Genomic DNA, 14,265 nt, shown 5'->3' with positions numbered 1-14,265 from the left:
TTTCGAAATTAAAAATAAGCGGGTGGCTGCTTTGTTTTTCATGGATCTTTAGAGGGCTTGATTTTGGAGCTGAATCTGTGAAAGGACAGTAATTTATTACATTTTCTGATTATAATTTTATGATTGTTGCTTTCATGATATCATTGATCACATAGCTAGTATATACTATATAAATAGTTACTATAAATAAAAACATCTAATACAGGTAGTCCTTGACTTACAACAGTTTGTTTACTGACCATTCAAAGTGACAATGGCACTGAAAAAAGTGACTTATGACTGTTTTTCACACAATCATTTTAGCATCCTCATGGGAACACAATCAAAATTTGGATGATTGGCAACTGGTTCATATTTATGACGACTGCTGTGCCCCAGGGTCATGTGATCACCTTTTGTGACCTTCTGTCAAGAAAAGTCAATGGGGAAGCTAGATTTACCTAACAACTGTGTCACTAATTTAACAACTGCAGTGATTCACTTAACAGCAGTGGCAAGAAAAATTGTCAAATGGGACAAAATTCACTTAATAAATGTCTCCCTTAGCAACATAAATTTTGGGCTCAGTTGTGGTTGTAAGTTGAGGACTACCTGTGTTGTGAAAATGGGTTTGGTTAGCTTCCCATATTTCCATTGAAATGAAGTGGTGTGAAAGCAGCAAGAGATCTATTTTTATTTTAAATAATAACTTTTTATGAGGAAAAGATAAGAAATTCTTTGAAACTTGCCTACATTGCTTTGATTTTGTAACATTTTAAATTATGTGGTCTTAATAGTGGAATCAATACTTTAGGAGTCCCAAGTTATTTTGATTTTCAGACAGCACTTTTCAATTTTCAACAACTTTCTTTTCCTTTGTTCTTCTCCGTGTTAGTACATACACAAGCAGTTATAATGAAGTGTACAAAGAAAATACATATGTTTCCATAAAAATCTTTTTGGTCACAAGATGGTTCATGCTACAACCATTTTTATGCTCAAAAAAAAATTTTTTTTCCAGTTCTGTATTGAGGAAGAGGCGCACATCAGCATGAAAATTCCACTAGCTTTCTCCTGTAATAGAAGACTTATCTGCAGGTTTGGTGAACTAACAATCCCTTAATTCCTTAGCCAACATTATCAGTGAAGTAACTGGCTGAAGCCTTTAGCTTCAAAACAATGGAAGAATGGAACAACGTACAGGTAGTCCTTGACTTATGACCACAGCTGGGGCCAGAATTTCCATTGTTAAGCAAGGTGGCTGTTAAGCACCGATTTTATGACCTTTTTGCCACCATTATTAAGTCAATCTCTGCAGTTGTTAAGTGAATCGAACAGGCATTACGTGAATCCAGCTTCCCTCATTCACTTTGCTGGGAAGATTGCAAAAGTCTTCACATGATCTTGGGATGCTACAAGTATTGTAAATATATGCCAATTGCCAAGTGCCTGATTTTTGGTCCTCTGACTGTGGGCATGCTGCGATAGTTGTAAGGGTGAGAATAAATCACTTTTATAATAAGTCACTTTTTTCCTCCAGTTGTATGGTAACTTTGAACAATTGCTAAACAAATGGTTATAAGCCAGGACTACCTGTATTTACCCATCTCTAGCTACATATATACTCTGAAATCCAAAATGTTTAGTTAATTATAGTGTAGTGATGGTGAAGCTATGATACATGTGTCAAAGCTGACATGCCATGACGTTTTGGGTGGTATACCAGTATTCGTCATTCATCGAGGTGAATGAATTCATCATTGCTATAGTGTTAAAGGAGGAGCTTTGCTTTTGTGTTATTTAGCTAATGACACCGCCAGATTTGAGGACATAATGCTTTTGCTGCTGCTGCTGCTACCACTATCCCTCCCTCTACTGCACAGTTCTAATTTAAAAACAATTCTGTATATATTACTTTCTTCGTGATGCACTGATTCATAAGAGAATGAATTGGGGGGGCTGGTGTCCTTTTTTCTAAGAATCCAATTCCTCCGTCCACCCTTCTTACTTGGTAGGCAGGCAGATAACAGCAATAGGGCAACTCCCAAAATGTTCTAAACCATAATACATCTTGCTTTCCTCGTTAAACTTCTCACAGAACTCTAGCATCTAGGACATGAAGATGGATGGCATTTTTCTCTACATCAATACTATTGTGTTTTGTTGAAGTAGTAGTTTTGGTTTGGATTTTTTTTTTTTTTTAGATGTTGTGGATCTGTGTGTTATTTGAAGTGCTAGACCCACTGTTCTAGCAGTCAGTGCACCTCGTGTCTGTTTGGTGATTCTGGAAAACAAGACACAGGATTAACTAGGTCATTAGTGTAATCCAGCAGGGCTAGTTTTACATTACTCCTGTCAAGTGTGACTGGATACACACATTGCACTGGATTCACATTTATTTCATTCATTCATTCATTCATTCATTCATTCATTCATTCATTCATTCATTCTATATACTGCCCTTCTCACTCACCCTGCTAAAGGATCGCATTCTGGATTTGCAGAATGTGCTAAACCCAAATTGTATGACATTGCTTGGGGAAAGAGAGAACATAGGGTGTTTAGACAACTTAATATCAATTCTGTTTCTAAATTCCAAATTTAGAATGCTACTGCATTTTTAGCTATTTTGGAAATATCTGTTTCAGTTACAAGTGTTTTCTCTTTGCTGTTTGCATTAATTTTTAATATTTTTCTTGAGGAATTTCAAGGGAAGCATGGAGAAGTATGTTATGAATAATACAAATGTTTATTAAACAATGTTTTTAAATTATACTTGCTAGCCCAAAATTAACTTCACCTCATGTTTGGACAGAACATTTCAAGAGTTTAAAAGGAAGCTTCAGGGAGAATTGCAAAATTTACTGTGGGTTTTGTACACCCATAGATACCCATAAATAATTTTTGGACCAGGAAAGTGGATGCAGAATATATATATAAAGCAATACAGTGTACATGAAGGAAGCAAAATAACTCTCAATTCTTTCTGGTTTGCAGGAACCATTGCTTCTTTATTTGCTAAAACAACTGGTTCTCTCTCTGATGCCAGAATTAGTGTGTATGGTATTGTCTTTCTAAGCCAAGGCTGTGTTTCAAGGTAATTGTGCAGATTATGGAAGACCACAGAAATTCAGCCCTGTAAACAAAGTGATTTATATTGTTAGAGTCAATATGAATTGACTGGGACACACTAAGGCTCAAATTAATATGGGCAGAATCCAACATTTAATTACCTAAGTCAAACCGTCTTCTAAAACTTGATAGACTTGCAAAATTTAAGAAAAAATTTGGGACGTTCCTCATGCACAACAAATTGTTTTACTTCATCTTCTGCAAGCTACCACTCTAATGTTTGATCATCCATTTCTAATGTGAGGGGGAAAGCTCTATTGTATGGCAAGAAACTGCTGCCTGGAGAGATCAAATCAGTGATTTTGACTCACTGTATCTAATTAATATATGAGTACCTAATTAACTCTTGAGATTTATGCTAGATCTACCAATTTGATGCAAAAAAGTAGCATCTTAAAAGAAGTAATAGGTATCTAGAGGCATTAAAGTACTCCAGTGATTATGTGAAAATTCTGCAAAAAACAAGGGATTTCCCCCATACCAGCTGAGGTAAAGAGTCAGCATTGGACTTTAACTTATCAGTAGGTCAATTTTATAGAATGTACTTTAACATATATTTCCTTAAGAAAAATGACAAATGTAATCTGGTATGGAAAGTACTTAAAAATCACCTCATTTTGCACTCTTTGTTCTTTGAGTTATCAGCATATAGCAAAGTTTATTTGCCCTTTACCTCCATCATGTGCCTGTGTAGATGTTACAATAATTACAGGTATAGTAGCCAAAAGGCCCTGCATGGTAACTTGAGCTTGGTCATTTGTACCTCAAGCAGAAATTTTGAATTAATTTATTTTAAGATACATGACTTTAAAACTAAAGGTAAATGTTTCCCTGTCCAGCCATTCCCAACTCTGGGAGGTGGTACTCATCTCTGTTTCTTAGCCAAGGGAACCAGTGTTGTCCGAGGACAATTTCCGTGGTCATGTGGCCAGCATGACTATACACTGATGCGCACAGAATGCTGTTACCTTCCCACTAAAATGGTATCTATTTATCTACTCACATTTGCATGCTTTCAAACTTCTAGGTGGGCAGGAACCGGGGCATGTAAAGGATACTCACCTCCTTGTGTGGTGCTCGGGTCCCAAACCCAGGCTGTCAGCTTTCCAACTGACAAGCTCAGTATCCTTAATCACTTAGCCATTGTGCCCCCACACATCTTTTTTTTTTTTTGGTTACTATGGTATTTTCAAGAATCTTCTCCAATACCAGAGTTCAAAAGCATAAATACTCTTTCTGTTCTCTTTCTTCAGACTCCAACTTTCGTTTCCCTAGAGTGTTACTTCTTCAGAGTCCAACTTTGACTTCCATAATTCACAAGAACAAACTAGTGTCTGCATTATTCTGATCTTTGCAGCTATTGACATGTCATGATACCTGAACATCTTTTCCAAAGTCTTATCTCTATGGATAGACTGCTGGTTCTTTTGCTGCTCGTAGCTAATCTTAAAAGGAAGAAACTACCCACCGCTTTAATATCTTCATTGTCAATTCTACTGCTGTCTGCTGTACTTTTGATTATTAATTCTTTATATTTAATCTTAGTCACATCTTTTCACTGTCATTGTTGATTTCCTTACTACAGCTTCCAAATCATTTGCATTTTCAGCTCTCAGAGTAGTGTCATCATCTTAGTGCAGGATATTGATGTTTCTGCGTCCAATTTTAAAACCATCCTCAACTTTTTACAATCCAGCTTCCTCAATATGTATTCACCAGGCAGGTTAAATAAATAGAGATTATATCCTCCTTTGCCAACTAGGAGCCAGTCTGTTTGCCATGTTCTATTCATACAGTGACTTCCTGAACTGTGTATAAGTTTCACACGAGGACAATGAGATATTGTGGGCTCCCCATTTTCCTAAGAACATTTCACAGCTTGACATGAAGATCTTTTGATAATCAATGAAGAATATTCTGCCTTTTTAGTATTCTTTGGCTTTCTCAATTACCCAAGGTTCATCAGCAATGACGTCTCTTGTTCCTCGGCCTTTTCTAAAGCCAGCTTGAACATCTGACATTTCCCTTTCTATATAGTTTTAATCTGCATCAAATGATCCTGAGCATTATTTTCCTAGCATATGAAATTAAGGATATTGTATTATAGTTTAAAAACTCTGTTAAATCTCCTTTCTTTCGTAATAGTATGTAAACAGATTTTTCCCAAACTGTTGGCTACTATGTCATTCTCCAGATTTTCTGCATAGTTTTATTAGGAGCTTATTTGCAATATTTCTCTAGATGTTAAGAATTTTACCAATGTGTTCTAAATAGAGCTGCCTTTGGAGACAATGCTGAAGTAGTAGCTGTATGAAATGCAGTGGTAAAATCACTGGCAAAGCAACCCACTGATAGAAAGTCATACTCAAGACCTGCTGAAAGTTTCCTTCCCTCATGAGTTTTGCAAGGCCTGGCTAAGACGCCTTCTCTGTACAGTAATAATTCCCACCTTGTGGATCACTGTCCCTCCAGAAGTCTATGTAGTCTCCATTCTCTGCAATTCCATCAGCAAGCTAATTTTTTTTTTTTATTCTACTGTACTTTTGGTCCCACCGCTAACTGACTATGAAAGCCTATCTGGGGTTTTATTTGGGATTTATTCTTTTTTATGATTGTTCTTTGTTTATGATATTTATTTGGGTCAGTATTATTATTATGTTCTGTTTGTCATATAGCACAAGAGCACTTTGGACTGGGACAGATTACAAATCCGATAAAATGATAAATCTATCCATCTATCCTGTTTATAGATTCTTGAATAACTCCCCTATGGCAAAATAATTCAAAATATTATTTGGAGCAAAGTGCTCCAAGAAGCCCAAAGCATGCCAGTAACACATCAGCAGTGTGGAAGTAGAGAAACACTGCTTGAGACTCCTTTTTCTATTCCTACTGCTCTAGTTTCTGCCCCAGTTCTGGATATTCCTCCTTCCCCCACTCAGATTTTCCAATCTTGAAAAGCTTTGGCTATTGAAGTTGGTTGGGAGTATTGGCAGCAAATCAGTCATCAGCTCCAATTTGGACCAGCTCCGATAATTCATCCAAAGGTAATATGAAGATAATCCTGATCCCAATCATGATGTAATGTATGGGAAGCAAATACAATATTATATAATGTAATATTGCAATCAGTAATTTGGGGAAAGGGGTCAACCTACAATAATTAGCTCTAAAATGCTAGGTTTAATAAAAAGATGTAAATACTTAAACAATTACAACAATGAAATCTTGTTTAAATGGATTTCCACTAATGAACCTTGGGAATAATGGACCTAATTTCCATGTGAACAACCGCCACAAGTAACAAACAACTCCATTGCATCCAAAGTAGCTTGGGCAAGACAGTTTTGTTTCAATTAACTTATTTCAATTTTAATTGCATCCATGGTGATTTACTTCATTCATGCAATGATGTCATTATACAACTGATATACAATGATGCAAATGATGTGAATCACCACTATGAGGTACTTTCATATTTAATGGACATTAGGGAGAAATGGACATATTATTTTCTCCATGGTATTTTAACATCAGTTTTTATAGTACTTTTCTTTTTTTAGCCATTTCACCCTGACTTTCTTTAATTTCCTATGCAGTAAAAGCCGTGTGTCCTTTTTAGAGAAGTGCTGAGGTAATCCTAATTGAAATCTACTTCATTTGCTGTGATCCCTGTTTAGCAGAACATGTATGTGTAAATAGTACCTCAAATATCTAGGAATAAAAGTGGAAGATCCTAAAAAACAAGTTTACTCAGGAAGTTACACTCTCCAAGAGAAAGCCTGAATCTCTGAGCTTGCTCTCCTCCTGGTGGGGGAAAGTGAAAAGGAAGAAAATGTTTTTTTCTTCCTATAGGAATCAGTCTGAAGAGGCAAGCCTAAACTTCTTCTAATCAGGAAAAAGCAGAAAAGAAGAGACAAAGAACAAGTTAAAAACTCCCTCTTTGTTCTTTTGTCTCTGCTTTTGATGCCCTTACTGGTCAATTGAATAATAATAAAAAAAAATTGGTATCTTTTGGGGTGGCAAGCTACCTGGGGAATTCTGGGAGTTGAAGTCCATACATCTTAAATTTGTTAATTTTTAAAAAAAATACTGGCATAGCCCATGAAAAAGGATTAGACTTTGAAACAAGGATGCTTAATATAAATCACAATTCACATATGGCAGGGAGAATGAGAAAATAATGTATTTTCTTCTTATTTTAATTTTTTAAATAAGAACAGGATTCTGAAGAATCCAAACTTAAAATTACATGTGAATTAGAGAGAAAAAATGGAAGGGTAGTGAGATAAAAGGTAAGAAAAGTATGGCCTTAGTCTCCCTCCTTTTTTATTTAGGCAAGAGTGGGCAATATTTAACTGTCCAGATGTTACAGAATTACAGTTTTTAGCAATCAGCATACTGCAAGTTAAAGTTCAGCCTTTGAAAGGTAACGTTCCCCATCTCTAGAAGGCCACACCCCCAAATATATGTGAATAAGTCAAACACATATTTAAGACACACAAGGTTGCCCCGTATGTATAATTTAGCACTAATTGTACAAACAAAATAGGTGCCAGATTGGCTGGTGTTTGTCAGTGGTTAAAGGCTGGGTACGTTTCCCTCTCAGACATCAGTGTAGGAGGTAGACTGTCTGGTTGCATATTCCTGTTTTCTTTCTCTACTTTACTATATAGAGATTATGATGTGTCCATAAAAAACAAAGCAAAATGACATCAGCAAAGCACAAATCTTTTAAGTCCAAAATAGCTCTGGAATAATGCTTTTTAGAATGTATTTGACTTTTATTATTAAACACTAGCATAAGGAAGGCAGATTACTTCTTAGACCATTGCTAATCTGACAATCTTCTTAAATAAATTATTTTCTGATTCTATTAATTGTGTTCTGCATACTGTATAACTCTACATAAGCAACTCAACTGAATTTGACAGCTGTTGAGGGCTGTTAAAAATGGTCATCACAATATGAACCAAAAATGTTTTATTTGTTCATTTAAAACAGTAATACTGTCTATTCTCATTTGTGGCTACAGACAAGTTAGAATATCTATGCAATAAACTTCAACTAGCACACTGTTAAAAATTAGCAGCATGACTACTCTAAAAATAAATTTCTATAAAAGGGCCTGAAAAAAAATAAACTAATGAATAATAAATTATTTATTCCAATTTCTTAATATATTCCCAAGGAAAGGTCAACCCTGTCCAGAAGAAGGAAAAGAAGTATGGTAAGTGATTATATTAAATAGATCTGTGGAAGGATATGTAGATCTATATTAAATAGATCTATGGAATGACGTGTAAAGTATCTTCACAAGGGATTTACTTAAAAGGTGGGGACCACTGCACAGAAGTAAGTAGTCCTGGAAGTAGTTTAGAAGAAATCTGCATAATGATCTTGAACTGGAGTCAGAAACCAACAAATTATCAGTGTTGCTACTTATCATTTGTGCTCCCTCATTGTAGGTTGCTTGCAGTTTCTGGATCACCTTTAAAAGCTATGCCATTGAAAACACAATGGAGCCATCCAGTCTTAGATTCTTATTATATGAATTTATGAATGCCAGGTTTCCGTTCTCTAAGAATAGGACAGCCAATTTGTCAGCCAAAGCTGATGTGAATCCCATCGCCACCACCATCCTTCATAAAATGTGCTGTCTAGAATAAATGATTCTAGATCTAAGAGAACCTTCCTGAGCTATAAATTGATTCTTAAGCAAAGGGCAACTATGTTAGATCTGAAAGTGTCCCCCCCCCCAACATCACTAACAACTCCATCTTGTTCAAATACAGCTTCATCTTATTCTCTCATTGAGTTTATACATTCCAAAAATATGTGGTAGTTCTCAAGACATCCACCCCTTCTCATACGTTTTATATTTATTTATTTATTGGTTCGATTTATATGCCGCCCTTTTCCGGAGACTCAGGACGGCTTACAATGCGTTTAAGCAATAGCCTTCATACTTTTGTATATACCTGCTTAGTAGGGCTTTCCCCCCCCCCAGCGGTGTTCTTTTTATACAAAGTCAGCTTATTGCCCCCACAAACGGGGCCCTCATTTTACCTACCTCGAAAGGATGGAAGGCTGAGTCAACCTTAAGCCTGGTGAGATTTGAACTTGCAGTAATTGCAGGCAGCTGGTGTTACTTAACAGTGCTTTAGTCTGCTGCGCCACCAAGGCTCTTCATATCATGAGAGATAAAGCATAATTTTATTGGGAAGGGCATTGGATAAAGTCCAAGAAGCTGAACAAAAATACAACTGTAAGCAATAGTCAGCAGTATAAAATAATAATAATTAATTTATATTATATAATAGAGAATTTTGGGTTACATGGCCAGATTCACACAATATGCCTTGCAAAAATGTGATGCCAATGTTGTAGTTTGTGCGTAAGGACATTTCTACACTAGTAAGCTATAGAATCATCTTGCATCACCCAGATAATATAAAATCTTTCAACAAAGGAGAATATTTATAGCTCAAGGTTGATATGAGGGGTTCTTAGTGCTCTCTGAGCTTTGTTGTTTTCTTGCAGACATTCCATTACCCAAACTAGACAACATGTTCGGTGCACCGATGATGTTACCTAGTTTAGGTAATGAAAGATCTGGAAGAAAACAACCAAGTTCAGAGTGCCCCAGGACCCCTCATAAAATATTTCATTATTGTAGTTATATTTGTAGAAGAATGTTGGATGACTCAACATAAGTAAGTAGCTAATTGGAAAGTGGCTCAACATCTGTTAGCTGTTGAATGTCACATATATAGTAGCAAATAGGGAAATGTCAGTTTTGAACAGAATTGTGTATTGGGGACAATACAGATTTTATATTGCGTGGAGGAAAGTGTACAGTAGTTTTGCATTTAGGCATTATTGGTGAAAATGGCTCGGAATACAAAACCTTTTGGCAGCCACTATCCTCTCTGGTTGTTTTTATTTCACTTATGCCGGGAGAGTAAGATGTTGTGGCTGTCTAGACTGCAGATGACTGGCATACAATGTGCTTCCCAGGAAGTGAGTAGACAGATGTGGTTCAGTGTACTTCCTGTTAACCGGTTGAAGTAGCTACATTTTCCAGAAGAGTCACAGTTTGGTAACTGTCCATTCTAGTAGTATTTTTATAATATTAGTTTAAGTGAATTTATAATCCAGAAAATTCCATTGTTCTGTTTCAATCTCAGTTAAGTTTACCAATAAATTTTAGAAGAAACTTATTTGGAAAGCAGGGTCCCATCATTTGGAGTGTGGGGGAAAAAGAAAGGGGACATAGCACATTCAGGAATACCTGACAATTTCACGCAGTGGAGAGCATCCTTCACGTCTATGGGATTTAAGTTATTTTAATAGCAGACTTTGTCAGATTGAGTCATGTGCAAAAAGATACTGAATTTTAATTCCAATTTTGTTTGTTGGAAGTTCAAGAATGGAACTGTGGTCACAATCCTTCTGCTCTCTTTTGTTTTTTTCACATTTTAAATGTGAATTATTGTAGGAGAGATGCCAACTTGCTTTCTATCTGAGGCAGACCCCTTTGATAATACATAGCCTGATAATGCGTATTGTTGTATGCCAGTAAAGTTCTATTTTCCAGCCACATAAGGATCTACAGGAGCCTATGTCCTTTTAGTGACATCTGTAGCAGTAGTGGGTTGCCCCCAGTTCGGACCGGTTTGCAAGAACCAGTAGTAAAACTGGCAGGAGGCTCTTCCCACTGACCCAGACATCATCAAGGAAGCTTTTGTGCAGAAGTGCGCACAAGTGTGATCAAAGCAAGCACACACACACGGCCCCATTGCAAACCGGTAGTAAAGATAAGTAGAACCCCCCCTGATCTGTAGGTAAGCTGATTTGTAAATGCATGAATAGATCTCCCCTCTTTTGTATGGATAAACCTGAACTTCTCCAACTGCCAGAGATCTTTTTGTGATTTGATTGAAGCAAATGGCAATCTTAAGCAATACTTCTGGTGCTGATATAGAAAACTGTGCTATGTTATTGTCATTAGGAATATATGGGTTTAAAATGAAACATTATTTGATACATTGAAATTTTTAACACAATGTTCACACCAAACTGATTATTGAAGTAACTCATTTTCTGAATTGGCTCAATAAAATAAAAAAAAAAACATAACTTGACCAAATGGGCTGAATTCACAAGGGATTTTCAGCCACAGAAAAAGTTGATTAAAGTTAAAAGAAGCAAATTTAGCATGTTGGGTGAATGTAACCATTATGTTTGTAATTGCCCTACTTAAGGCACATGTAATCACAGAAAATGTGTAGGAAACCTCTTCTTTCCAGTGGTGCTCACTATCTAAAGTATATAATAACATTGCCATAAAACCACCGTCAAGAAAGCCCTGTTCCTCATTTCCCATATATTGTTAAAGCTCCTTCTGTTCCAGTGGTCCTTAAGGACCTAAGAAGTTCTTGTAGGGGCAATGACAAAACCCTGAACAGCCTATCTGCCTCCATAAAGCTGCCCTTTCCTGCCTATAGAAAAAAGACAATATGATTCATTACAGTTATTTGGCATGGTTTGTTAGGTGAACTAGGCAAACAGCAGAAACAATAGTTTATTAAGCCCTAATGGATTTTTATGGTGGTTCAAAATAGACAAGGTCAGAATCTAAAAAGATTCCAAGGACACCAAGAGTCAAGAGCCAGAAGTGAGTACATATTCTCAGATACAGGCAAAAAGTTAAATCCCAAAAGCAAATACTAGAGAGGTGAAGTGAAAACCAGCATGCATGGAGAAGCTGGAGACATCAAAAGAATGTTGGATGGACAAAGGTAGCTGTATGAGAGAAATCAGGTAGGAGATAATAATGCAAGAGAGCAACCTGACAGTAGAGTTTGATAGAGGCTGGAATTGCCCTTTGTGTTCAGCTGATTGGAGTCTTAAATCCAGGTCTTCAAAGATATAGCTACTATCTTCTTTCCCCTAGTGATTCAGAAGCAAACATTAAGGACCTAGTTTGGATCAGAATATTGGTGTGAGGAGAGAAGAGCGAGGAGCTTTAACCTTTTGTGGTCAGCTATGGCTCTAGATTGGATTCAGATCCTTGTTTTATCAGACTGCAGAGTTTTAGCCCCTTCTACATAACTGTTTTAGGATCACAATCTGGGCCAATCCCTTCAATTTATATTTGAATAAAATGCAAATCCTTGCTATGCCTTTCAAGTCATGCAAACTTGGATTCTAAGGGTACTTATAACTAAAGGACTGTTAGCAACTACTAATCAAAATGCGTGGCATCTTTTCTCCCACTTTGTTGGAGTTTTAAGAAGTATTAATTTGAATAAATGACAAGGGAAAAAAGTGAAAAGCACAGTTGGTTTACAAATGGACGAAGGCAATGTCTGAACCCTCATAAATTTCCATGAAGAAAACAGTGCAAGTGCATATTATAAGTCTTATCAAGAAACAACTAAACTCTGTATTGAGTAAGAAGGTGGGGATAGGAAATAGTTGAGCTTGACTACTTATAGTTGAGCTTGACTACTTAAATTCAGTTTGAAGTTCCTTCCCTTTTACAGCTGAACATTACCATGGCAGGTCATAAAGTATATAAGCCAGGGGTGAAATCCAGCAGGTTCTGGAGAACCGGTAGCGGAAATTTTGAGCACTTCAGAGAACCAATAGTGGAAATTTTGAGTAGTTCGGAGAACCAGTAGCGGAAATTTTGAGCAGTTCAGAGAACTGGCAAATACCACCTCTGGCTGGCCCCAGAGAGGGGTGGGAATAGAGATTTTGCAATATCTTTCCCCCAGGAGTGGAGAGGGAATGGGGATTTTGCAGTATCCTTCCCCTGGAGCGGGGTGGGAATGGAGATTGTACAGTATCCTTCCCCTGCCACGCCCACCAAGCCATGCTCACCAAGCCACACCCACCAAGCCACACCCACAGAACCGGTAGTAAAAAAAATTGGATTTCACAACTGATATCTCAGACAAATCATTACAGTTCATTTCAGCTCTTCATTTTGTTTTTCTTAATGGAAAAGCTATCTGTTTATTCCTTTTTGGTGATAATTACATTCAGTTATTCCCCTAAAGTTGCCTGCTGCTTCAGGTCATGCAGTACACTGTTTCAGTCAGGTTGAAAGAGTTCAGCTCTTCAACCTATATTTTTAATTTACCCTCAGTTGGCTTTCCTTCCTCTTGTGGATATATGTGTCTTTTCATTTGGTAAGGAAAACAAATAATAAAAAAAAGGACAGAACTTGGACTACATTTACACCCAGTGTGGTTTTTGTTAACTGCAGTGGTACTATCCAAGGTCACATAAACTTGGATGGAATTCATGAGCTACATACATAGGACTATATTAACTATCAATATTTTAAATGTAGACCAAAACATACAGATATCCCCGGGAAAGAGTCTCTAAGCCATACACCTTTCTCCTAGGAAACCTCTTACACATGCATGCACATATATTCGGGTCTCTTTTCCATGTGGCTCTCTATATCCAAAAGTTAGGGTTTCTTGAAGCCCACCCAATAGATGCTTTGCTCATCATTAACAAAGAGATGAATTTCAGTGATGGAAAGGAAAAGGCAAATAGGTATATTTCAGGTAAAATATTTCTCTTTGTTTAAATCTCTAGGATTCTTAAATAACTCAAATAGTTCAGTATTTCCTGACCAGTTCCTGATCAGTAAAGGCAAGACAAGTTGAGCAGCAGGAGGCAAGACCATCAGGATTCATAATCAGAGATGATTTTCCATAGTGGGAGTTGTTTCCTTTCCCCCTTAACTCTCCAGTTAATGGAGGCAGCATCTCACCTTGTGCTTAATTCCAGGTGCTTCTGGACTGACATCACCATGCATTTTGGGAGGAGTTAGTCTGGTAATCTTTTACCCTCAATGTGCCCAGCCAAGAGATAAATGCAGGGAGTTGAAGTCCACAAGTCGTAAAATTGCCAAGGTTGGAGACCAGTGGTTGGTTGCCCCCGGTTTGCACTGGATCTATAGAACTGGTAGTAAAACTGGCAGGAGGCTCCGCCCGTGACCCTGACATCATCAAAAAGCTTCTGCGCATGCGCAGAAGAGTGCGTGTGCACGGCCCCGTTGCGAACCGGTAGTAAAGGTAAGTAGAACCCATCCCTGTTGGAGTCCCCTGCTTTAAGGGGAGACTG

This window comes from Pantherophis guttatus, chromosome 3 (genome assembly GCF_059756535.1).
Source record: "Pantherophis guttatus breed Tessera chromosome 3, ASM5975653v1, whole genome shotgun sequence".
NCBI lineage: Eukaryota > Metazoa > Chordata > Lepidosauria > Squamata > Colubridae > Pantherophis > Pantherophis guttatus.
This window is presented reverse-complemented; position numbering follows the sequence as displayed.